Here is a 22,989-nt window from a genome sequence, read left to right on the forward strand (position 1 = left end):
AAATTAATGAAACAATGTGTTCTTTTAACAGATGAATAAAATTGAAATCCTCTAGAAAAACTGATAGAAAAGAAGAGAGAAGACACAAATTAGTAACATCAGGAATGAAACATGGAATAGCACTAAAGACCATGCAGGCATCCAAAGAATAATTTGAAATATTAGGAGTAATTCTACACAAATAAATTTGACAACTGAGATGAAATGAACAATTCCTCCATCAACTTAAACCACAGTAACTCACACAATATGAAACAGACCATTATTGTGTCACCCCACAAATTCACATGTTGAAGTCCTAACCCCCAGGATCTCAAAAAGTGACTCTACTAGAGATAGGACTCTAAAAGAAACTGATTAAGATCAAAAAGAGTTTAAATTAAAATGTAGCTGTTAGGGTGTGTTTAGGGCCTAATACAATCTGACTGGTGTCCTTACACAAAGAGGAAATTCGAACACACGGAGAGACACCAGGGATGCTTGAGCACTGAGGAAAAGATGATGTGAAAACACAGTGAGAACTTAGTTATCTGCAAGCCAAAGAGAGAGGCCTCAGAAGAAACCAAATATGCCAACACCATGACCTTAGACTTCTAACCTCCAGAACTGTGGGGAAATAAATTTCTGTTGTTTAAGCCACAGAGTCTGTGGTATTTTATGTCAGCCCTAGCACACTCATATAGATATTAAGGAAATCAAGTCCCATAACTAAAACCAAAAACACCCTAAAGAAGAAATCTCCCAGCCCAGGTGATTTCACTGGAGAATTCTACCAAAGGTCTTTTAAAAAAATAACACGAATCCTATGTAATCTCTTTCAGAAAATAGAAGAGCGAACACATCCCTATTCATTTTATAAAGCTAGTATTATCCTGATACTAATACCAAAAACAGTACCAAAAAAAAAGAAAACTACAAGTCAATATTCCTCATTTGAATATAGATGTAAAAATCTTTAACAAAACATTGGCAAATCAATTCAGTAATTCATACAAAGAATTAATCATACATAATGAATAAATGGAGTTTATTGCAAGAATGCAAGGCTGGTCCAATAGTTAAAAATTGGTCAATGTACTCCAACATATTAAGAAGCTAAAGAAGAAAAATCATATGATCACATTATGTGGTGAAGAAAAGCATTTGACAAAAATCAATACCTATTTGTGATTTTTTTTAAAACTCAGGAAAAAATGGAAATCAAAGTGGAATTCTTCAATTTGATAAATAACATTTACATAAAACTTACAGATAACATTATACTTAATGCAGAAAGACTGAATGCTTTCCACTGAAGATTAGCAAAAGGCAAAGATGCTTGCACTCTCTATTTTTATTCTATATAGTACCAGAAGTTCTAGCCAGTGCAATAGGACAAGAAAATGAAACAAAAGGCATATAGATTAGAAATAAATACAATTGTCTCTGTTTTCAGATGACATGATGGTGGTCTACCATCTGCTAATTAATCTGTTAATTAGCATGATTCAACATATCACATTGAACACACATATAAAAACATCACATTGTACCTCATTAACATATACAACTATGATGTGCCAAAAAAGTACAGAACTGCTCGGGCACGGTGGCTCATGCCTGTAATCCTAGAACTTTGGGAGGCTGACACAGGTGGATCACCTGAGGTCAGGAGTTTGTGACCAGCCTGGCCCACATGGTGAAACCCTCTCTCTACGAAAAATACAAAAATTAGGTGGGCGTGGGGTGGGTTCCTGTAATCCCAGCTACTCAGGAGGCTGAGGCAGGAGAACTGCTTGAATCAGGGAGGCAGAGGTTGCAGTGGGCATAGATCATGCTACTGCACTCCAGCCTGGGCAACAGAACAAGACTCAGTATCAAAACAAGCAACAACAACTACACACACACACACACACACACACACACACACACACACACAAAAACACACAGAACTAATAAGCGAGTTCAGGAAGTTCCCAGGATACTAGATAAACATAAAAATCAATTAAATTTCAATATATTTGCACTGAATACCTCAACACTGAAATTAAAAATACATTATTATTTTAAATTGCTTAAAAGTTACTCATATGTAAGTCCAGTAATATATGTACCAGACTTAATCCCAAAACCTATAGATCACTGATAAAAGGTATCAAAGATGTTCACATAAATGGAGAAACATGCCACATGTATGGATTAAACATCAATTATCCTTAAACTGCTAAGCAGTTTTAACATAATTCCTATCAAAATCCCATTAAGATTTTTTGTTAATATAGACAAGATAATTCTAAAATGTATATGAAAAGTCAAAGGAATCAGAATAGCTGAAACAATTTCGAAAAAAAAACAAAAGTGGGAGGAATCAATCTATTATGAGTTCAATAGTTACTTATATGTAAATCTATGTAATAGGTTTCCAAAGAATAAGAAACCCCAAAATAAATCCAAACAAATATTCCTAATGCAAACCACATATCTTACAAAGAACCATTATTGACAATATACAAAGAATTCTCAAAACATAGCATAAAAATTCCCAAACAATCCAAATAGAAAATGAAAAGACATCTCACCAAGGAAGATATTTAAATGACAAATAGGCACATTAAAAGATGTTCACCATCATCAGTCTTAAGGAAATGCAAATTGAAATCACAACGAAATATTGCTACACACCTATCAGAATGGCTAAAATACAACACGGCAATAACATCAAATGCTAGTGAAGATACAGAGAAACTAATTTCTCATATACTGTTGATGGGGATGTAAAATGGCACATTCACTCTGGAAAAGTTTGGTAGTCTCTTATAAAAGTAAACATGCAACTTCTGGGAATTTATCCCAAAGAAATTAATACTTACAATACATTAATACAAAAATATTTACATGAATGTCTATAGTACTACAAAACATTTTAGTTGTAGTAGTTAAAAAAATTGGAAAAAAAACAAAACAGATGTCTTTCAATAGGTGAATGGTTAAACAAGCTATAGCTCATGTATGCCACAAAATACTATTGAGCAACAGAAAGGAATAAGCTATTGAGACACGCAACAACCTAGATGAATTTCCAGAAAACTATGCTGAGTGGAAAAACCAATCCCAAAAGTTCACATAATGTATAATTCCACTTATATAATATTCTTGCAATGACAAAATTATAGAAATAGAGAACATATTAATGATTGCAAGGGATTAAGGGGTTGGAGGTGGGTGGTGGTTAGAGCCAAGTTGGTGTGGCCATAGAAGAGCAATAGGAATTATCATTCTGGTGCTGGAATTTGTTCACCACTGTGTCAATGTCAACATCCTGGTTGTGATATTGTACTATCATTTTGCAAGAATTTACCATTGGGGAAACCTGGGTAAAGGGACCACGGGATCTCTGTATTACTCCTTACAACTGCATATGGACCTCAAATTATCTCCAAATAAAGTGTTTAATTAAAAGTACTGATTGAATATATTCCAATTATGCAGATTACATTTGGCAACGCAAAATAAATGTATAGTATGATTTATATGTTTGCATACTTTTTATAACAATGTGTGATAGCAGAAATTATACTTTTGTCTATTTTGGGGTAGGTGACAAGAAAAGATACACACATAGCTGTTCTGATTTCTGTACCATGTTGATACTATCAAATCTGTTCAGAAAACCCAATTTGGTTGCTGTGGGCAGGTATTGGCACTGTTCTTGGCTTTCACTTGCTGTCAAATAGGCTACCACATGCATTCACTCAAAAATAAACCATTGCTTTTATTATTCCTTGACTAAATACAACTCTCACTAGAAAAGAATGAGAGCATCACTTATTGATGAATCTACTTTTAAATTGAGGAATAAATCATTTTTAGATGGTTACATTATTATTATATTTTAATTTTTTGAGATGGAGTCTCGCTCTGTTGCCCAGGCTGGAGCGTAGTGGTGCGATCTCAGCTCACTGCAAGCTCCACCTCCCAGGTTCACACCATTCTCCTGCCTCAGCCTCCTGAGTAGCTAGGACTACAAGCGCCCACCACCACTCCAGCTAATTTGTTTTCATATTTTTAGTAGAGACGGGGTTTTACCATGTTAGCCAGGATGGTCTCGATCTCCTGACCTCGTGATCTGCCTGCCTCGGCCTCCCAAAGTGCTGGGATTATAAGCATGAGCCACCGCGCCTGGTCAATTTTTGAATTTTTAGTAGAAACAGGGTTTCACAATGTTGGCCAGGCTGGTCTCGAACTCCTGACCTCAGGTGATCCACCCCAACGCCCCGGCCTCCCAAAGTGCTGGGATTACAGGCTTGAGCCACCGAGCCCAGCCTTAAAATTCTTACATTAATTAATGATCACAGAATCTTTAGCTGTTAAAGATATTTTCCTGATCATTTGAAATGCTAATATATATACTCTTACACTTTTGATTTTAACAACCTTAATAGTTTCAAATGGTGCTTAATTTACCATTTTTGAATTAAAAATACATAATATAATGAAACATTTCTCATAATCTATTAGTCATCTGTTTTTGTCTAGCATTTATACATCTTCATGTTTTGTATATTTTTCACCTATAAAATATGGGGCAAAAATATTCATATAAAGGAAGTTCTATTTTTCCACTGCTTTTTTTAAAAAAAACAATCAAAATATCAGATTAGGTAGTGTTATGATTTTCAACAGCAATGGAAATTTAATTCAGCAGTAAGATTCTGAGCCAGGTATTATATATCAATATTTAATAGTATGAAATACAGAATCAGAATGCTTTGTTTTAAAGACCATCTCAAACTATGTGACAGTGGTCAGGGTTACTCTCCTCCTTGTGCTTCAGTTTTCCCTTCTATAAAATTGAGATAATGATATGCAAGCCTCATATGGCTTTTGTAAAGAATATATCACATAATTTATATAGAGACCACAGAATGACGCTCAGTACATAGTAAGTGTTCAATAAATTTAGTCACTCCTATGTTTGCTTGAACTCATTAATATGAATTTCTCCAGCATCTTCAGCACTCAATATCATCTCCATCACTATGGAGCCTCCTCTCTTCTTTTGGGTAGTTGAGAGAATGTCAGTGACTGTGTGATAAACCAATTAAAGTTCTATTTTGAGACATCCTGGCACTTTAACAAAAACAACAACAACAAACCTCCCAAACTACACAGAACTACTTCTTTTAGTTTGAAAGTAGTTGCCAAGGAAAAGAAAGAAAATGACTATATTACATTAAACCTAAATCACTCTTTGCAAATAGGTGAGTAACCACATAAAGCTAGCACATGCCCCGTGTGCTTTGAAAAAAGTACTGATAGTTTTGTAAACCCTCCCCCCATGTCCACGGATGGATAATGAGGTGAAACAGTATGTCTCCTGGTGAATACAGAAGTAAAGAGACAACTAGAGTGACACATATCTCTGATTCAGAACATAATTCAGAAAATTAACATGCAAGCATTTAGTAAAAGATTACTGGAATTAGTACACACCTTCTCACGTGTCATTCCCACACAAATATGTGACTTTTCAGGCACCTTGTCCTGACCTCCATGTCTAGTCCAGAATCCTTTAATAGATATTCTCATAGAACTCCTTCTTTCATTCAGGAAACCTACCTCAACTTACAAGTAATAATTTATTGGTATAATTATTTTATTAAAGCTTGTCCCCCTGTGCAGTCAGGGCTCACAGATCTTTCTGCTCACTATTGAACCCCACTCTTGCACCTCACACCTGGAGAAAAGAGGCTCTGTAGAAGCAGAGACAGTACAGTTCTTTCAAACTAGAGGTGTGGGACTTGAAAGGAAAAGGTCATGTCAAAACTACCAAGTGAGATAAAAGTAGCAAGCTGTCTCTAAAATAAGTAACAGAAGCTAGAAAACTGGAACGCTGAGTTAAGAAAGGATATATGTATGTATCACAGAATTTGTCTTGATAACAATCAACACTATATATAAATGGACTTGGAAAAATCAATTCAATTTCAATATCAAAAATACTTGTGACTGATGGCATACAAGCACTCTGACCACAGGACTGCACTGTAGCATCCCAAAATAAAGATGTAGCCATATTTCTGGGGTGTGTGTGTGTGTGTGTGTGTGTGTGTGTGTGTGTGTTTCGGGGAGGGGATGGTTAACCACTGAAGAGCTGAATATTTTTTCTCGTATCCACAGATCATGTTTCCATGCCGTTTAGTTGGATTCTAGTCTCTTTTTACTTATAATGTTGAGTAAGTGTGAGTTTGAAATTATATATATTGAATTTAATTAAAGTGAAAGATGAGAATTAAAGGAAATCTATGAATGTCAAAATAATTTTGAAACTCGTTATGTGAAGAAGCAATTAAAGTTTACTTGAAAAAAAATAACAGATGAAGACTTAAGAGACATCTGCCCAATAAAATGAATATTGTGAAAGCTCTATGATAAGCTCAAATGAAGAGTAATTCTCTAAATATGTGAGAGTAATTCTCCATGTAAGTTGGAGCTCACCCCATTGAGACCTTTCTTCACATCATGGTTCATTTAAAACAAGTGGAGATTTTAAAAGTATTTCAACTTAGAACTAATGAGAAAATCTGATTTCAGTCTTCACTGCTACACAATTCAGTATAAAGTACATACAATTGGCTAAATGACATGACAAACTCGAATGCCCTTAAAATACAGCTTGCTTCTAATCACTGATAGTCCAAAGAGAATTGCATAATTCTTTTAAAACTGCCCAACTCTCGCCAGAGTGAGTGGATTAAATACAACTAAACTTGCTCAAAAATCTGCAAGATGGTGGTGTTCTGAAGAAAACGATGGCCATGATCTGAACAAAGAACCGACTAATAACCTAGGAAATTTAAAATTAATTGCAAACACATAGCTTTAGCCATCTGCTTTACAATAATTTACCTTGTTGATACATCTTACCTGCTGAAAATCTCAACTTTGTTGTGAAATGCAACTTTAGTCACTGTAGGACATGCAACTTTAATTATTGTAGGACACTTGGTTAATTGTGGTGAAAGGAAACTACTCAAACATTATTTGCCATAATTTTAGTATTGAAAGTTAGAATAAGAAGAAAAAGTGGAAAAAGAGTTAATTATTCTGAACATGCAGCACATACCTATTAAGGCTCATCTTCATAGAAAGATGTGGTCAATATAGAAGACTTTAGGTATAATGAGTTGATTAGGGGCGCATGAAAAGTCCAACTAGACTCTAACACTTAATAAATGTATGACCTTGGGTAAGTTATTTTGCCTCTCTGTGCCTGGATTTTCTCACCTGCAAAAGTTGTTTATTAATATTATCTACCCCCCTGGTGGTCTAAGAATTAAGACGGTGAATCAATCTAAACCATATAGAACCGTGGAACATGTGGAACACTTTTTTCCTAAAGTTTCCACCTTTGGAATAAGCAAAAGAAAAAAAACCATTATTTTTTTAAAGAAATCAGTAACTGTACACTTCAACAGTACAAGTATCTCTTAGATTAGAAAGGAAACACAAGCACATTAAATGCCAAGTGATGACATATAACAGGAAAACATAAGCATCAACTTAAAAGACAATTTTTAGAGTAAGAACCTAAAGCATGGTAAGCTTCACTGCAAGGTACATCCAATATCTGCGCCTCCCTCTGCCCCCTCCCTGCCAAGTTCTACAGTTATCTTCCCAAAGTCATACCCTAAGCCTGCCAAAGAGCAAAGTTTTACCATCAAGTCCCAGGAGTGGTACCACTGATTCCCAGCCCCGGGGTCGCCACCCCCTTCTCTCTTTGGCTTTGGTCTTTTGACAGACACCTCTCTCCACCTCCCACTCCGGATAACAGAAGGAACCTCCCGCCTGCCCTCTGTCCAGCAGAAAACTTCGAAGTGGGCAACAGGCTATAAACGCCGAAGACACTCACCCCCGTCCCCACCCGTCCCCGCCGCCCCCCGTCCCCAGGGCCCAGAGCCCACTCCCACTCTGGCATCGGCCCGGGCACCGCAGTGCATTGCAACACGAGAGGACGCCGCTGGCTGCAAAGGAAACCATCGCGGATGTCCCGGTCAATACCCCTCAGACTGTTCCCCGACGTGAGTATCATCCCTAATGGAGGTAGACACGCCACCTCCCACCAGCTCAGCACGCGAGGATGACCAAGAGGGCAGCGACCACAACAAAAACAACTCAACCCGCGACGCGAGGGAGCCAGCTGCCATCGCCACCCCCCGAGCGGCGCCGCGGCAGCAGCGGGGGCTGCGGCGCTGCGGGGGCCTTCGAGGGCGGCGGAGATTTACCTGCGCGGCCCCGCGCCCCCAGGCCGGACATCCTGCAGCAGCCGCTACCGCCGCCCCGCGGGCCCGAGGCGCCGCCCGCCGCCCGGGGAGGCGCCGCGCCGCAGTCCTGGCTGCGGCGCCCGGCACATGCTTCGCGCTAGCCGCGGCCGGCGCCGGCGCACAGGTGGGAACCCCGCGAGTGGGCGTTGAGGCGAATCCCTGCCCCCGCCGGCGCTCTCCGCCCGCTTCCACTCTTGACTTTGGTCGGTGTGCGGCGCCTGCCCTTGCTCCAGCGCCGAGCCGCCTTTGCCCGCGCCCCGGCGCCGTGGGCGGCTGCGGTCCCTGCGCATTCGGGGCTGCGCGTCATGTGCACCTCCCGCCCCGCGGCGGGCCCCGCTGCACCGGGCGGCCGTGGGCAGCGCGGCAGCCCGGCCTCGCGCCCACTCCTCGCCCGGCACACGGACCTCCTCCACCCCCGCGCCCTCCCCCACTCTGGAGCTGTCAAGGAAGAAAACGCCTTGCACACACCTTGGAATGGACGGGCGCTTCAGTCACCGACTCACCAAACTCTTAGAAGGCGTCCATTGGTCTGCAGGGAGGTTTGAGCCTGGAGTAGGAGCCGCTTTCTTATTATTTAATAATGTTGGAAGTGCCGGGTCCGCTGCCAGAGTTGTGGGTCATGTGGGCACAGCAGAGGCTGGCTGCTGCCAGTACCAGGGTTTCCTGAGGATCCTGAAACTATGATCTCATCCTCCTCATCCGCCTCCCCCGCCCCTCTCTCCGCGGGCGCGCACGCACAGCACACACACACACACACACACTCTCACACTGAATGCACTATCCTCCTTCCTGGACCGAAATATTCCTCTAGGGAAATAGTGGGCACGCTCATCATTGAAAAAAAAAAAAAAAAAGAAAAAGAAAAAAAAGAAATCCTTCCAGATAGAGATTTTTCTCTTCCAAAGCTTGATTTATGTGCTTTATTTCCTCCAGTTTTCCCTCACACGTGCAGGAGATGGGAACAGAGACTCAGAATTAAAATTAAAAATAATTATTATCTTATGTTGACCCAGATTTTGGTCAGAACCCAAGAACTTAAACAGTACAATTTCAATTTAAAACAGAGGCAAAATATACCAGGCTTGAATATGGAATATTCTTAGATGTATGCAGTGGGTTTCTTTCCCAAGCTGCAAACATTCCCCAAACATTACCTCATTTATTTGCAGAGCATCTTTGCAGAGGAGGTAGATGAAAAGGCAAATAGTATTGTCACTTCAGAGACACAGAAGCATAAGTAAGATAACATGACCTACCCAAGTACACATAATAAGTCAATATCTCACTATAAATATTAATTGCACAGCTACTCACAGGTTGCTTTTTCACTGTAATCAATTCTCAGATACTTAGGTTACTGAAAATAATGAAAACATTGTTGATTATTTTTAAGTTACCGAGACTGAAAATTATTTTTTCTTACTATATGTATGTTTTCATATAATTTTCTCTAGTATTGTATTTCCAATTTCACGTTTTCATATAATTTTATTTCTTTTTGGGGGAATGTGTTGTGTGTATGCATGTGTATGCGTACATTTATATCCAGTTGCATTGTTTAAATGCTTAGATAGTAATTTCTAGCAAATTGAGCCAATGTTTCTGAAGTAGTCACCAATTTCATAATTTGTATATGTCATTGAAACCCTTTTCACCTGGTGTATATGAAGAGCTATGCTACATTTTGAAGGACATAAAGAAGTTTAATACAAGTACTTTTTAGTTTACATCTAGTTGTTGAGACAAGATACATATACTGAATGACTGCAGATAAAAATCTTTGTTATTTTGGTGTTGTGAATTATCACAAAGAAAGCACAAGATACTTTTATTTTCTTTTTACTTAATTTCTCTTCCATGTTAAAATCATCTCATTTGCCTATGTGCCCTATATTTCAGTCTTGTCATTAACCCTCCTACCTTCTAAATGGCCAACGTAATTATGTGTAACCTTGCCCTTCTCTTACACTTTCACCATACTCACATAAACAGTAAATGGGGAATGATTTATATTGTAAAAGTTCTCAGAAAGAACACTCTTGGGTAGCTTCTTTTCAGTGTAGATAAGAAATTCGAGCAGCTAACTAGCCTTCTAATAACCCAAAAAGAAAACAAATAGTATGAAAGAGAGAATGGTCAGAGAAAAGGCAGAAGAGAAAGGAGTCAAGAGGGGGGAAAAGGAGGGGGAATGAAGTTACAAGATAAGAAAGTAAAGAAGAGAAGGAAACAAAAGGAGAAGAAAAAGAGGATCAACTTTCATGTGAAAGCTAAAATTTTCCAAATTTTGGTGCATGGAAAACAAATTCAGGAAATTGTGGACTTTCTTACTGAATTTTTTCTTTCTTAAACAAACTTACAGGAATTTGATGGCAATGACACCAGGTGTCGGTTCTGCAGAGGATGTACTGAAAGATCTCAATTTTTAAAAAAGTATAGGATCCACTAAAAGAAATAACTAGACTTATTAGTATAATGTAATAATAAAAGTGACAGTGGGATCAAATAGCCATGGCATATACATTTTTAAGAAGAAATTAACACTGAAATTCAGGGAGATAGATGGGAAAGCAAAGACAGTGGTATAATAAAGTAGGCAATGAAGAGATAAGCTTGCAATATTTAAAGAAAATAATATTAATAATAAAATATTTTAAAGTACTTTCAGATTTTTCCAGATCTTTTCATACATTTTTATGGAGTCTAATAATAATCAGAAGTAGACCCCTTTATGGACTTCATTTTTGAAGTGATAATTCTTCCTAATTTTTTATAATACATGTTGAATGGAGAAGTACTGAAAATTTTCACTCATTGTTTTGAAACTATTATATTTTCTGATAAGTCAACTCTAACTATTGCTTAGTGTATCTTCTTCCAATACTTCTCCTAAACAATAAGTCTAGATGGATTTCTGGGCATAGATTGTAACACTGATTTATAATCCAGGATTTTACACATGCCATTGGAGTTAAACTAGAAGCTTTAGTGTGTAGCAGACTCTAATGGCTTTGCATCATCCTGGGAGATTTCCGCAAAAGAGATGGAGGGCTAAATTGAACAGCAATATATCAAGAGCACTTTCCTTTTGATCAGCATACTCATAGCAGGATTTGTTTTAATTAGAGATATATTTAGGTTTGATGATTATTACATGTGTTTCAGAAGTGCATTACAACTTCAGTGGCTCAACAATTACTAGTAGCTTGTGTCAGAATTCCTTCATTTAGGGAAAAATATTTTTAATGTGGTTATGCACAAACATTTACGGTTTATACTAATTTAAACTATCATTATCAATGAAAATACATTCCTGATGTTTGTTTTGCTCTTATAATTTCTTGCTTTTTAAAATTATAATTGATATGAGAATGGCCATGGGTAAAATCAGAATGTTCACTATATTATGTTAATAGTAAAACTCTATGTGTGTACCTATGGTTTAATATGTAATGACATATAGAGTATACATGTGCTTTAGATCAAATGGGGATGTTTACTATTATCTATGAACTGATAATAGTTTGGGGGCATGAGGAATTAACAATTTTGGAGTATTTAAATAATTCAAAAGAGTTAAAAAAAAAAAGGCACTGCTGTTTTATCAATTAGAAACTCTTACCCCTTGGATGTAGACTGTTTCAGGGAAGAATGGGGTCTTGAAAAACAAAATATACATAAATTTTGCTTCCCCAACCAACTGGTTAGCTTTCAAGAATGAGAAGTATGTTAGCAGTCCCACACAGGTCAAGAAAATAGATCAGCTGAGCTGTGGCTTGGGGAATTAATTAATTCATGGTTAGTTCTTTTTCCTTGTGAGCACTACCAAATTTTGAGGCTAAGGTGGGCCCTAGGCAGAATTATGAAGGAGATGAATTTTGTCTCTCTCCATTTTTTTCCCCAATGTCTCCTTCTTCCTGCAGAAGCCCTGACTGTCCTTGGGCTCCCAGGGATAGTCAGCAACCACTTGCTGTTCTCTCGCTTTTCTGCATACCCGCATTGTGGAACTCATCAGCAGTGTGAGATAGATATCATGTTCTGACCTCCCCTGAAATGTGTAAATGGTGTCCTAAGTATTCATGAAACCCGAAGGGATGTAAGTATGTGTTTGTATTAAAAAACACCAAAGGTGGCTCAAGCCTGTAATCCCAGCACTTTGGGAGGCCGAGACCGGCGGATCACGAGGTCAGGAGATCGAGACCATCCTGGCTAACACGGTGAAACCCCGTCTCTACTAAAAGAAATACAAGAAAACTAGCTGGGCGTGGTGGCGGGCGCCTGTAGTCCCAGCTACTTGGGAGGCTGAGGCAGGAGAATGGTGTAAACCCGGGAGGCGGAGCTTGCAGTGGGCTGAGATCCGGCTACTGCACTCTAGCCTGGGCGACAGAGCGAGACTCCATCTCAAAAAAAAAAAAAAAACCCAAAAAAAACCACCAAAGGTGTCTGTCCATTCAGTCTCCTTCTGCATCACTTCAAGGTGTATATTTATATAAGCTTAATATGTATTTGCCTGTGAAACTCAGCATTAAGACATGGCCCTGTCAGCTGTTAGGGGGTAATTGCTAAGTCCAAGAGAGCAGAGGTGGTCTTCCTTTCATCCCACCTATGCTCTGTTTCCTTACCTAGACTGAAGCCCCCTGCACATGGGCAGGGCCTCCGAGCTCAGCAGTCCCTGGCAGTGCTTATTATGGTGCTCTGTTGTGATGTCTCCTCTGTTGATCTTCCTGTCTGGCTGACAACCTCAGGAGAAATGTTGTTTCCATTCTCCACGGTCTTCTCGAACTGAAGGAGAGAACCTAGCTTCAGAACTGGTATAAGCGGTCAAGTATATTTTGTTTCCTAGTGTTAGAATGAACAAATCTGTTGACATTCTAAATGGCTGTAAGTCCACCTTATAATGGCAATTCATTAAATACGTATTATGGTGTTCACATCTCTCAATGGCATCACACCAGCATTCCCTTTACTCCTGGGAGAATTTATTTTCTCAATGAACTGTAAACAAAATACAAATGTTTTAGATGAAACTTTAATGCACTGTCACAGTGAAGCCACAGCAGGAAAAAGTCACCTGGAGAATAGCTTTTCAGAAGGTGCTTATAATCTACTCACTTTCCTGCTAAAACTGTTTTTAACTCTACTTTAAATTGCTTTTTGGCTGAATGTGTGTGTGTGTGTGTGTGTGTGTGTGTGTGTGTGTGTTTATGCCCAAGAATACAGAATATCTTGATACATGTAACCATGGATTATATTGAATAAATCAGCGATATCAGTGGCAAATACTGGCAAATAAATGTGATCAATGTAGATGACTCACCCAAATAATTAAAGACCAGAAAACCCCTACTACTTATTGTATATTAATTATCTGAATAGCTATCTACTTATTTCAGGAAAATGTCAAATTTTTCTTTGATGATTTCTAAAGAAAACCTCATGTTTTTAAAAAATACCGAAGAAGCTGTTACAAAGTGAAAAGCTTAGTCAAAACAATTTTATTTATGAAAAATCAGTTTGCCTGATTTAATTTTTTCCCACTGAAATGATTCTTTACATATCAAGTAGATACAGCCCAAATCTCTTGTAGACCATCAGGAACTATGTTAACAAGCACACATTTTAATTTGAAAGATAATTCCTACAGCAAATACCATATAATTTATTTGATGCTGAGAAGCCTTATGTGTTATGAAAAACTAAATGAAAAATAAAGGAGGGAGGATGAAGCTAAACTAACCAATTTGTCATCTTTAAAACTGTGTAGTAAATATGTGGGTAGATCCATAATTAAAACTTATTGTTGGGAAATAGAATATTTTAGCCTTTAGGGGATACATTTTGAGATAGTTCAAAGTGTATTTATATGTGTAATGATTTTTCTAATAATATGCAAATTTTCTTTGTTAATCAAGATGCTTGTATTTTATATGTGCCACAAATATCACACAAGATTATCTTGATCTTTCCTCTTTTTTGCCCCTGGCCTGCATCACCAGATCAGCCTGAATAGTCCACCTTGTTTCAGTGCTTTTTCATTTACATATTGCTTTAACTTCCCCCTTTTTTATGTCAATCAGGTAGTCTGAAAGAAACGGGTAGCAGGGATTTTACGTGTTTTATCATAACCAAAAACCAAAAGCTTTAATTTGTACCCAATTCTTAGTCTGCCGTCAGCATTGTCTTTGCTACTCAGTAGATATATCAGAAAATTTCCTGATATTGAAATTGTTACTATTTTCATTTGCACATATCTCAAAAAGCGTTTTAAGATTCTCAAGGACAGTGTCTATAATGAAAAACATTCTATTACTTTTCTCTTCCCTAGAGAATCAAGCATGTTTATATCATGTAGAAGGTGCTTGGAAAATGTTTATAAGATTAGGATGATAGGAATATTTTTAAAAATTACCTCTGGCATTACATAGCATATGGAAATAATTTTTTGAGCTTGTGAATTCCTTTGACAGATCATGTTTTTATGTTTTATATGAACAAGATGAACTGGATACCTTGTTTGGTTTGCTTTTGCCATTGGAGTACCTTTTGGTTTGTATGTTTAAAACAAATCAAAAAAATTTTGGATGGCAGAATTATGTATATGGAAAGGTTTTCATTTAAATTGTGTGATCAATACCATAGCAGTCTACTTCTTACTGTAATGACACTTCTTTAGTTTAATGAAGAAAAATAATTGTAACTTCCCTTATTTATATCTATGTCTTAAATGATTACAGTCAAAGACTGTAAGCATTTAAAAAATATTTTATATAGCCAGGCATGGTGGTGCATACCTGTAGTACTGGCTGCCTGGGAAGCTGAGGCGGGGAATCACTTGAGCCTAGGCGTTCAAAGTTACAGTGAGCTATGATTGCACCACTGCACCCAGTCTGGGTGACAGAGCAAGACCCTACGCTAAGATATATATAAAAGAAATAGTGGATAGTTTAAGATCTTTTGTTTTTTATTTCAAAGAAAATAAAAACAATTTACTTGTTTTATAGTAGAAGTGGACTGAATACTTTAAGGATTATGGTACATAAAGTATTCCATAATAAATATTCTCTCTCATTTTCTTACCATCATTCAAAGTGCATCCTTCAGCCCAGTGTTATTTATTTTCTTTGAGCTCATATCAAAGACTTACTCATGGAAATACTATCTTAAAACCTATTCATATAATGTGCTATATTGTTATCTAACCATTTCATGTGTATTAGACATCAAGATTGTAAACTTCTAATCCAATATACCAATTGTACATTTCACAGCATCTTGCAGTTATTCTAGAAATACTTGCTGATAGCTTTGTTGATTAACTGAAAATAGACTGCTATTGTGACATGACAGTGCCCCAAATAGGAAAGAGTAATTTCTTCTCTTTCTGTTTATTATTAATCTCTATGAGTTTCCAAATATTTAAATATATTCCTAGTACAGCATTAAAGTTGTTTATAATAATGTCATAAAACTGATAAGTTTTGTATCTGTATTTATACATAAATAAATAAATAAAAATTAAACCAAAATCAATTTATTTGTACATGTGTTCTTTTAAGTTCCTACCTTAACCAGACAGGATTACTGTAGTTACCATTCATGTTGAGTAATGTAATTTTATTTCTTATATTAAGAAACTTCTAAAAATGCATCTGGACTTAATTAAATACAATTTTCTCTGTGCCATTTTTTCTTTGTTCTCACAAATTTTTGATAATTTAAAATTTTAAGCTGATTTACTTTTTCAATTATTTGTCAATCATATTACAAAATGGTTTATATTCGTTCAAAAATGAACAAATATTTCAACAATCAAAAATATTTATTGAATGCCCAATATATAGTAAGCATTTGTTTAACAATAGGTCATATCAAAGAGTTGCTATCTACAATATCTAGTCTTCAGGAAATTCAACCTGAGTTTTCTTTTCTAAAATAAAAATCCAAATTATAGTATTTTTCACATCCTGGATAGAAAAAAAAAATACACTAGGACCTGCTCCACCGCTACCTTCACCCCATCTGACATGAACACATTTCCAGTCACTTTCCTGTTAGTTGGGATGATCCTTACTGGGCAGTGATGAAGAATTTGGCTCATTCCCTTCACTTTTATTTTTACTGCCCACCCTGGGGCACCTTTAACCTGTGAAACTTTCCTGATTTAAAACAAGCAAAACCAGCAATCCTCAGTCTAACAGGAACAGGATAATCCAGTAGGTGCACTATGCATGGGCTTTTAACATTAGCCACAGGGGTACTAAAATACTTAAAAGATTCTTTTAAATGAAAACTTCTCTGGAATTAGCACACTGATCTTATGGTCACTACATTTTTTTTAAGCTTGCTTTTTTTTTTTTTTTTTTTTGAGATGGAGTTTCATGCTTGTTGCCCAGGCTGGAGTGCAATGGCGCAATATCGACCTACCGCAACCTCCGCCTCAGGGATTCAAGCTAGTCTCCTGCCTCAGCCTCCTGAGTAGCTGGGATTACAGGCATGCCCCACCACGCCTGGCTAATTTTTGTTGTTTTAGTAGAGACGGAGTTTCACCACGTTGGCCAGGTTGGTCTTGAATTCCTGACCTCAGGTGATCCACCCACCTCAGCTTCCCAAAGTGCTGGGATTACAGGCGTGAGCCACCGCGCCTGGCTTTTTTTTTTTTTTTTTTTTTTTTTTTTTAAGCTTTCCTTTACAGAGAATTCAAACATGTATAACAGTACCCATCATCCAGGTGCAGCAATTACTAATGCATGGCCGAACTTTCCACACACCCGTTCATCCCTCTATCCATATTATTTTGAAGCATAGACTAGAAAGAAGATCTATCCATCCATATTATAGTATATCATTATTACAATTTTAATTTAAAATTACATTATGTGAGTAGGTAAGTCAGAATACTGTATTTTCTGTGCATAGAGGTTCTAAAAATCTTGTCTTCTACTGCAGCACACGTACATGCTTAAAGCCGATGTGATACTTAAAGTGGACATTACACAAACACAATTACATATGCTTAGAAATACAGTAAATAACTTAGATTGCTCATTCCTGGAAGCTTCTATCCATTCTCTAAAGGCTGTTTCTTTTTATCTTAGTGTTTATTTCTGAATTTTTCTCAAAGTTGATGTTTTGCTATTCTATGCTTTTATCCCTGATCCAGGTTAAATTTTTCCCCTAATACCTGGCCAGTTTTTTCTTTTTTTTTGTCCCTTTATAGTCTCTCTCTCTCCTGTTTATCTCCCACTTTCCCCACTTTCTGCCTCCTTTTCCCTTCTTCTCTAGCTCTTTCTGATCTTCAGTGCCATCTGACTTTTTGAGAAATGTAACCAATAACCGATCAAGATGCAGACACTGATATCACCAAGAAAATTCCCTGTGCCTTTTCCTGGTAAATCCTTACCTATCTCCTCCACCCAGAGGTAATGTCTGCTTTATATCTGCCATTATAGATTCGATTTGACTGTTCTAGAATTTTGTGTAAAAGGAATTATACAGTATTGCATGTTTTTGCGTCTCTCTCAGCACAGCATCATGTCTGTGACATTCATCAGTGTTATTGCGTGTATCAATAGTTGGTTTCTTTTATTTTTCTTTGCTCAGTTCTAATCCGTTGTGTAAATATATCACAATTGGATCATCCATTCCCATGTGGATTGACATTTGAGTTGTTTACAAGATTTGGCACTTATGAGTAAAACTGCTACAAATATTTTTGTATAAGTATTTTTGAGAGTTTCTATTTTTAACTCTTGGGTAAATAGATGATCAGTTTTACCTTTTTGGATCTATATTTTTGTGTCCGGAATTGGTGGGTTCTTGGTCTCACTGACTTCCAGAATGAAGCTACAGACCCTTGCAGTGAGTGTTAACAGTTCTTAAAAATGGTGTATCCAGAGTTTGTTCTTTCAGACGTTCACATGTGTCTGGAGCTTTTTCCTTCTGGTGGGTTCGTGGTCTCGCTCTCAGGAGTGAAGCTGCAGACCTTCGTGGTGAGCGTTACAGCTCTTAAAAGCAGCACATCTGGAGTTGTTCGTTCTTCTCAGTGGGTTCCTGATCTCGTTGGCTTCAGGAGTGAAACTGTAGACCTTCGTGGTGAGTGTTACAGCCCAGAAAAAGCAGCGTGGACCCAATGAGTGAGCAGCTGCAAGATTTATCGTAGAGAGAAACACCAAACCTTCCAGCGTCACACGTCAGCCCACCAGGTAGCTGCTGGCTAGCTTGGGCAGCCTGCTTTTATTCCCTTATCTTGCCCCACCCACAACCTGCTGATTGGTCCATTTTACAGAGCACTGATTGGTCCACTTTACAGAGAGCTGATTGGGCCATTTTGACAGGGTGCTGATTGGTGTATTTACAAACCTTGAGCTAGACACAGAGTGCTAGACAGAGAAGTTCTCCAAGTCCCCACTACGTTAGCTGGATACAGAGTACCAATTGGTGTATTTACAAACCCTGAGCTAGACACAGAGTGCTGATTGGTGGGTTTGTGATCCCTTAGCTAGACATAAAAGTTCCCCAAGTCCCCACCAGACTCAGGGGTCCAGCTGGCTTCAGCCAGTGGATTCCTCACCGGGGCCACAGGCTGAGCTGCCTGCTAGTCCTGCGCCCTGCACCCGCACTGCTCAGCTCAGCTCCTGGGCGGTTGATAGGGACTGAGAGCCGCAGAGCAGGGGGCGGTGCTCGTCCGGGAGGCTTGGGCCGCACTGGAGCCCACGGCGGAGGCGGGGCTTGGGCATGGCGGGCTCCAGGTCCTGAGCCCTGCCCCACGGGGAGGCAGCTGAGGCCTGGCAAGAACTATATCGTAGTGCCCACCGGCCGGCACCCTCTGCAGCTGCTGCCCCGGATCCTAAGCCCCTCACTGCCCTGGGCCGGGGCGCCGGACAACCTCTCAGTGTGCGGGGCCTGCCGAGCCTGCGCCGGCGCCCGCCGGAACTCACTCTGGCCTCGGTTCCCGCCCGCGCTTCTCCCTCCACACCTCCCTGCGAGCAGAGGGAGGCGGCTCCGGCCTCGGCCAGCCCAAAGAGGGGCTCCCACAGTGCCATGGCGGGCTGCAGGGCTCCTCAAGCACTGTCAGAGTGGGTGCCGAGGCCCAGGAGGGGCCGAGAGCGAGGTCTGCTAGCACGTTGCCACCTCTCGTTTTCACTTTTCTTTGATAAATACTTGGTAAGTCTTACAGAGGTTATTAATTTCATTTACCTATTCAAAAACTCAGCTTTTGGTTTTACTTGACTGTCTTTTTTATCTTTTTTTTTTTTTAATTGGTTTTACTCCTTATGCCTACCTTCTGCTTACTTGAGGTTTAATTTACTTTTCTTTTACTTGTTTCTTATGGTGGAAATGTAGATAATTGATTTGAGTGCTTTCATCTTTTCTAATATTAGAGTTTAATGTTATAATTTTCTCTCTAAGCACTGCTTCAGCTGCATCCCTCATATTTTGATTTGCTGTTTCTCATTTATGTTTAGTTTATTTTTTCCTGATTTTTCCAGTGGCTTTTGTTTGATCAATTTTATTTAGAAATGTGATTTAAATTTCAGTATATTGGGTGGTTGTTTTTAGACATTATTCTGCTATTGATTTCCCTTTCCATTGTGGACAAAGAACCTACTCTGAATGATTTCAATCCTGTTTAATTTATTGAGGACTATTTTATGGGCTAGAATATGATCTATTCTAATGAATAATCTGTGTTCACTTGAAAAGAAAATATTTTCTTTTGTTATTGAATGAAGTGTATAAATTACATTTAGGGTAAGTTGGTTGGTAATATTTTTAGTCTTCTGTAATACATCCTGAGTTTTCTATTTATTTTATCAATTATTGAAAAAGGGGTGTTGAAACCTTTAACCTGTAATGGCAATGGTAGTTATCTATTGCCCCATAGCAGATTACCACAAAATGTAGTGACATAAAGCATCTATTTATTATTTCAGAATTTCTGTGGGTCAGGATTCTGAATGTGCTTAGCTGGGTTCTCTGGCTCTGGATCTCTCACAAGTCTTCAGTTTTCTCAAGGCTTGATGGGAAGGACTCACTTCCTGGTTCACACATGTGCTGCTTGGCAGGACTCAGTTTCTCTTGGGTTGTTGGGCCGAGGCCTCAGATTTTTAAGAGCTGTTGCCCAGTTGGTTCCTTTCCACATGAGCATCTTACAACCTGGCAGTGGTTTCAAAAAAGTGAGGAATTGAAAGAAGAAGTGAGAGTGCCAGGGAGATAGGGAGTTCTAGCAAGACCTTGTATCCTAATCGCAAATGTCACATCCTATCACTTTTACGATATTCCATTGATTAGAAGCAAGTCATGAGGTTCAGCACAAACACAGGGGCATGAACACTAGAAGATGGGATAATTGGGAGCCAGATCAGAAGCTGCCTATTACAATAGTGGATTTGTGGCATTCTCTTTTTATTTCTATCAGTTTTTACTTAATGCATTTTGAAGCTCTTTATTAGGTGCATAAACATGTAGGATTCTTACACTCTCTTGTAGAACGGACTCCCTTTTCACTATCAAATGACCTTAATTTTTTCTTCACTCTCTCATTTGTGTTCTCTCCTGATTTTCTCTCTCTCTCTGTCTTACTTTTCTTGAACAGTTTTGCTTTAGGTTAATCCATTTTGTTGATACTCTCGAAGAAACAACTTTTAGCATACATTTGGGTCTTGCTTTTTAATGTCTTCTGAAAATCACTGTATTTTAAATGGGATGTTAATTAACAGTTAATGTAATTCCTATTATGGTTGGATTTAGGTTTCCTATATTGTTATTTAATTTCAACTTGTCTCCTTTGTCCTCCTTTTCTGTCTTTGTTGTGAGTCATAGAATATTTTTAGAATCTTGAATATATTGGCTTTTAACATAGCTCTTTGAATTATTGTTTAATGGTTGCTATAGGAATTACAACATACATTCTTACCTTTTTACAATCTACTCAGAGTTTCTATTGTACCACTTTGTGTAAAGTACATAAATCTTTCAAACATATAGGTCAATGTATTCCCCCACCTTAACTTTGATGATAAAACTTTTGTATATATTTTTTCTATTTATGGTATAGGCCCCATGCCTTAATCCAATTTTTGCTGTTATAACAGAATACCTGAGGCTGGGTAATTTATAAAGAAAAGTGGTTTCTTTAGCTCATGATTTTGCAGGCTAGGAAGTTCAAGGACATGGCACTGGCTTTTACTTAGCTTCTAGTGAGAGCTTTTATACTGAGTAAAAACATGGTGGAAGGTCATATAAAAGCAGACACCTATAAAGAGGGACCAAACATTAGTAGGAACCTCCCTTTATACAAATCCATTCTCAAGGGAACTAATCCATTCCTGTGAGAATTAATCCAGTCTCTCAAGCGTGAGAACACACTTGCTACCTGGAGAAAAGCGCCAAGCCATTCATGAAGAATTCACCCCATGTCCCAGACACCTCCCACTAGTCACCACCTCCCAACACTGCCATATTGGGGATCAAATTTCAACATGAGTTTTGGCATGGACAAACCACATCCAAACAACAACATCCCAGAATTTGTAATTTTTTGAAACAGTAATATGCATTTTAAAAAAATAAAGACGGATCAATAGTGTTTTATATTTACCCAGATATGTGCTATTTCTAATGTTCTTATCTCTTTTTAAATACCTGAGTTTCTCTCTAGTATCATTTCCTTTTATCCTGATGTAATTCTATAACCTGCAATTGGTAAATATATGTTTTACCAAATTTTGGATATAGTCAACCACTATGTATTAGAATATTATTTGTGCCCCCATATTCTTACTTTTGTCCTAATAAACTCTAATTACATATATATTAAACCATTTGGCATTATTCCATAGGAACCTGAGGCCCTGTTAATTTTTTCAATCTATTCTCAGATTATTATTATTACTATTTTTTTCCTGAGACAGGGTTTTACTCTGTTGTAGAGGCTGGAGTGCAGTGACATGGTCACAGCTCACTGCAGCCTTGACCTCCTGGGCTTAAGTGAGTCTCCCACTTTAGCCTCCAGAGTAGCTGCAAATACAGGCATGCACCACTATGTCCATTTAATTTCTGTATTTTTTTTTAGAAATGGATTTCACCATTTTTCACAGGCTGATCGACTCAAGTCATCCACCCCTCTTGGCTTCCCAAAGTGCTGGGATTACAGGTTTGAGCCACCATGCCAGGTGCAGACTGCATTCTTTATAGTTATATATCTTCAAGTTTACTGTCTCATTTTGTCATCTCCATTCTACTTTTGAGCCTATGCTGTGACTTTTTATTTCATATATTTTATTTTTAAATACTAGTATTTGTTATTTTTGATATTTTTTACTTCCTTGTTGAGATTTCCATTTTTTACTCAGAATATTTTCTTTTATGTCATTGGGCATTTTTTTTTTTTTTTTTTTTTTTTGAGATGGAGTCTCTGTCGCGAAGGCTGTAGTGCAGTGGCGCGATCTCGGCTCATTGCAACCTCGACCTCCACCTCCCAGGCTCAAGCGATTCTCCTGCCTCTGCCTCTGAATGTCATTGAGCGTAATTACAATAGCTGCTTCAGAATTTTTGTCTGCTCATGCCAATGCCTTGAATGTCTTGGAGTTGGTTTCTACGTTTTTCTTCCTTGAGAATGGCTCACATTTTTTTTGTTTTGTTTTTGCTTTTTGAGTAATTTGGGATTTTATCTGAACACTGTGTATAT

The 22,989-nt window shown here is 38.2% G+C and overlaps 1 protein-coding gene across 11 annotated transcripts in view; it reads right to left on the minus strand.

Moving 5' to 3' along the window:
* The window catches only part of DTNA (dystrobrevin alpha), a 412,319-nt gene extending 403,334 nt beyond the window's left edge, over positions 1-8,985 (minus strand). For 6 of the 11 annotated variants that reach the window (XM_077974982.1, XM_028837820.2, XM_077974947.1 and 3 more), the window contains exon 1: positions 8,772-8,985. The gene's annotated coding sequence lies outside the window, so the exon portion shown is untranslated. Of the gene's footprint in view, positions 1-8,264; positions 8,579-8,771 lie in introns of those variants that run through there. The other 5 variants (XM_077974983.1, XM_077974949.1, XM_077974957.1 and 2 more) reach the window with 1 other exon arrangement.
* Between the last annotated feature and the right edge of the window lie 14,004 nt (positions 8,986-22,989).

The sequence above is a fragment of the Macaca mulatta genome, chromosome 18 (assembly GCF_049350105.2).
Source record: "Macaca mulatta isolate MMU2019108-1 chromosome 18, T2T-MMU8v2.0, whole genome shotgun sequence".
Classification (NCBI taxonomy): domain Eukaryota; kingdom Metazoa; phylum Chordata; class Mammalia; order Primates; family Cercopithecidae; genus Macaca; species Macaca mulatta.